General features: G+C 39.3%; 1 non-coding gene across 1 annotated transcript; it reads right to left on the reverse strand.

Moving 5' to 3' along the window:
- Window positions 1-1,509: 1,509 nt before the first annotated feature.
- LOC115305795 lies at window positions 1,510-1,616 on the reverse strand. The gene has a single exon (XR_003914993.1). It is a non-coding gene; the product is annotated as a U6 spliceosomal RNA (small nuclear RNA).
- Window positions 1,617-4,664: the final 3,048 nt, after the last annotated feature.

Below are 4,664 nucleotides of genomic sequence, written 5' to 3' on the forward strand. Positions count from 1 at the left end.
CATATTATTTAAATGAATCATGGAACAAATATTTACTGACTGCTTATTATATTCAGATTCTGTTTTGGGTGCTGAGGCTACAGCTGTCAGTAAGGTATATAAGCTTCCTGTTATCAGACAACTCACAGATGAAAGCAACATGAGACAATGTCAACTAGTGATAAGTGCTATGCAGAGAGATAAAATGTGGTGAAGAGTGCCTTAATGGCTATTTTAGAATAGCAAGAAGGAATCAGACATTTGAAGATCACAGGGATAACGTATTAGGCAGAAAGAAGAGCTGGTACAATATCCCTAAGGGAGAAACAGATTTGAGGTTATTGAGGACTAGAGAAGAGGCTAGTGTGGTTGGAGCACGGGCAAGGAGGAGAATGGTACAAAGAGTTCAGAGAGATTGACAAGAACCAGACCACAGAGTAAGGAGTTAGAAATTTTTTGAAGTGTCATCGTTAACTGTTACACAGGTGTAAGAAGGGGCTTGACGGTGTGTGTGTGTGTGTGTGTGTGTGTGTGTGTGTGTGTTTCACACACATGGGCGCATAATCTCTGGCTGCTTTGTGGAGAAGAAATTTCAAGGAGAAGGCGTAGAAGCAGGTGGGCTCGGTTAGGAAACAATTGCAATGGTCTAGGAAGGGCTGGCTTAGGGTTTGGTAGTTAAGATGGAGAGAAGTTGACAAATGAACATACAAGGTTTTTAATTATTTACTTATTTTTAATTTTTAATAGTATTTTTAAAGTTTATTTTGGGACAGACAAAGAGAGAGCAAGCATGAGGGAGGGAGGGGGAGAGAGAAGGAGAGAAAGAATCTGAAGCAGGTGCCCTCCTTTCAGCACAGAGCTCAACATGGGGTTTGATCTCATGAACTGTGGGATCATGACCTGAGCCAAAACCAAGAGTCAGATGCTTAATTGACTAAGCCACCTAGATGCCCCTTAATTTTTGTTTTCTTCATGTTTGTTTATTTTTCAGAGAGAGAAAGACCACTCAAGCAAACTCTAACAGGGGAGGGGCAGAGACAGAGGGGGACAGAGGATCCCAAGTGGGCTCAGGTCTGACAGCAGAGAGCCTAATGTGGGGCTGGAACTCATGAACAGTGAGAACATGACCTGAGCTGAAGTTGGGTGTTTAACCGACTGAGCCCTAACTGACTTAGCCCAGGTACCCTAAAATATTATTGAAAAAAATCATTTTAAGGGTACGTGGGTGGCTCAGTTGGTTAAGCTTTGACTCAGATCATGATCTCACGGTTCATGGGTTCAAGCTCCCATTTCAGACTTCATGCTGGTAGCTCAGAGCCTGGAGCCTGCTTCAGATTCTGTGTCTCCCTTTCTCTGCCCCTCCTCTATTCATGCTCTGTCTCTGTCTTTCAAAAATGAATAAACATTAAAAAAAATTAAACATTTTAAATTGAAGTATAGTTGGCAGTGTTTCATTAGTTCCAGGCATACAACAAGTTCATATATTGTGCTATGCTTACCACAAGGGTAGCTATCATTTGTTACTATACAAAAAATATGGAACACTTCACAAATTTGGGTGTCCTGTTTGCACAGGGGCCATGCTAATCTTCTCTGTATTGTTCCAATTTTAGTATATGTGCTGCCAAAGTGAGTTCAACGTACAGGTTTTTAAGGCTGTGCTAATGAAAAGGATGTAGGGGATAAATGGATGGAAATTAGGTATAGATTGGTATTTGTTTATGAAACTGAGGGAGGTTTAGGTAGAAAATCAGAAGTTTTGTGCTGGACACATTAAATTGGAAATGTGTATTAGACATTCCAATGGAGAAGTCAAATAAACTATTGGATAGGTGAAATTTTTTGAATTTTTATTTATTTTGGAGAAAGACAGAGACAGGGAGACAGAGACAGAGAGAGAGGCACAGAGAGAGGCAGAGAGAGAGGGAGACACAGAATCTGTAGCAGGCTACAGGCTCTGAGCTGTCAGCACAGAGTCCAATGTGGGACTGGAACTCACAAACCGTGTGATCATGACCCAAGTCGAAGTCAGATGCTCAACCAACTGAGCCACCCAGGCACCCCAGATAGGTGAATCTTGAATTCAAGAGTGAAGTCTCTGCTGAAGAAATATGGATATCTTATTCCACATTATTATATTAACAGAGTTGAGAAGGTCTACCTACTACCTACCTAACTTGTAGTTAAACTACATTTTAAAAGGTAAAATAAATAAATTTGTCATAAAACATTAAAAGTGAATAGAATACACAAATTACTTTAGTGTAACCTTGATTTGGGGCACTACCAGTTTTCATAGCATTTAAGTGCTGGTCGAGAAGCAGGAAGACATTAAATTTTCATATTGAGTACCTAGAAAGTCCCCTGGAGCTCAGATACCCATCTCTTCTACAAAGGCTGGACAAACGTCTTTCCAGCAGAAACTTGAATGCTCAGTCTTGGCAGGGCATGTGTTTGCCTCCCAGGGCAGGCAGTTCTAGGTTTATAAAGTTCTTCCTTTTCTTGGATAGATATTTTCCCACTTATAGTTTTCCCTCCATTTTTACAAAAGCTGCAGTTTCAGACTTAGAATATTTAATCCTTACTCCTTACAAAAACCCCTCATGTATTTTGAGATAGTTATTTTGCTTTCCTTGGTTCCTAGGTTAAGTAGTTATTTCTCATGTGACATAGTTTAAGTCCTCTGTCCATTCTGCTCACTCTTGTTTCTAGATCATTTTTCTGCATTCCTCTCCAACCATGGCACCTGGCATTACTGTGTTCCCCATTCTACTATGGCTGTATTTCAACAAGCCAAGTGAAGGAGGCTTTGGCGTTCATTTTTAAGATGCCGCACTTCTGTTGATAGGAACCAATCCAAAGTCCCCATGCTTTTTAAATAAAATAACCTTTAAGTTTATAATAGTTTTAAATTGTAAGGTTGAAAGACAGTGTAGAGTGTTTCCGCATATTCTCCATCAGTTTCTCCTACTGTTTACATTTTATATTACTGTGCTATGTTTGGCACAACTAAATACCCAACATTGGTATGTTGCTATTATCTTAACTGTGTACTTTATTTGGGTTTCCTTCGTTTTGAGGGGAATGTCCTTTTTCTGTTCTGGTATCTCATCAAGGATACATTTTACTTTTAGCTGTCATGTCTCATTACTTTCTTCTGGATTGTAAGAGTTTCTTAGAATTTCTTTGTTTCCCATGACCTTGGCAGTCAGGTATTTTATAGAATGTCTCTCAATTTGTGTTTGTCTAATTTTTTTTTATGGTCAGACTGGGGTTATGGGTTTTAGGGAGGATTATCACAAAGATGAAGTGCCATTTTTACTATAACAAAGGCACTTACTGTCAACTTGACTTATCACTGACACTAACCTTGATCACCTGGCCATGATTTCTCTATTGTGAGATTACCTTATTCTCTCTTTCTATACTGTATTCTTTGGAAGAGCAGTTCACACTCAAGATGTGAATAGTTAAACTCTTATCTGCTTGAGGCAGAGTATTTACATAAATTATTTGGAATCCTACATAGGAGATTTGTCAGTTTCCACCATTTATCTATTCAATCATTTGTTTACAAATTTATGGACTTGTGGATATTTATTTGATACTTTGGATTATAACTCCATAGTATATTATTCATTTTGTTCCTCAAATTGTTCAAACTTTGGCCATTGGAAGCATTTGCAGGTTGCCCTCCATGTCCATTTGACATAACCCCACCTTTTTGTTTTACCCTATTCTTTTAAAATCTGTGCTGTTCTAACTCATGAAGCTCCTATCTTATATTGTGCTGTTGTTTTGGGGGGGGATTGTGGGTATAAAAACAAGCCTTATGATTGGTCTTGTTAAATTTCACTTTCTTAGAGCTTCCTGTTACCATTATCTCTTGCCTACTGCAGCAATAGCTTCTTCTTTTAAATGTTTCTTTCTTTTTTACATGCCTCCTTAGCACAGTAGGCAGCACGTCAGTGTCATAAATGTTTGTTTATTTTTGAAGGAGAGAGACTGTGGGGGGGGGGCGGTGGAGGGGCAGAGAGAGAGGGAGGCACAGACTTTGAAGCAGGCTCTAGGCTCTGAGCTGTCAGCACAGAGCCTGACACGGGGCTCAAATTCATGAACCACAAGATTATGACTTAAGCCAAAGTCAGATGCTGAACTGACAGAGCCACCCAGACGCTCCCTAGAGCAATAGCTTCTTATATCATCCTTGAACTTCCATTCTGACCACCTCCACCTGTACTGTATTTGGTTCTTTGACTGGCAGCCAGAGTGATCTTTCCAAACAAATCCGTATGTGTCTTTCATGTATCAATGCATAAAGCTTTGCATGATCAGACTCTTATTTATGTCTCTGATCTCAATGCTTAATCTTTGTATCTCTCACTCAGGATATTTTAGCAATATGACTGTCCTCTCCCAGATTATCCACATGTGGCCTTTTTAACACTGGTTCTCTCTGCCTGGAGTATTCTTCTCTCATACCTTCAAATAGCTAATTTTTTCCTTGCTATTAAGCTCTTAACTCCAATGAAACCTTTTCAGGGAGGACTTCTCTTGAATTCAGTCTAAGGTAGCTTCAGTTTCCCTTTATCATAGTGCTATGTTTTGTTTTCTTTATAGCAGTCATCATTATGGGGTATTTTCATACTTTTTTTAGCTATTATCTTTCTGTTTCTCCCACCATT

This window comes from Suricata suricatta, chromosome 10, assembly GCF_006229205.1.
Source record: "Suricata suricatta isolate VVHF042 chromosome 10, meerkat_22Aug2017_6uvM2_HiC, whole genome shotgun sequence".
In the NCBI taxonomy this organism is placed as follows: domain Eukaryota; kingdom Metazoa; phylum Chordata; class Mammalia; order Carnivora; family Herpestidae; genus Suricata; species Suricata suricatta.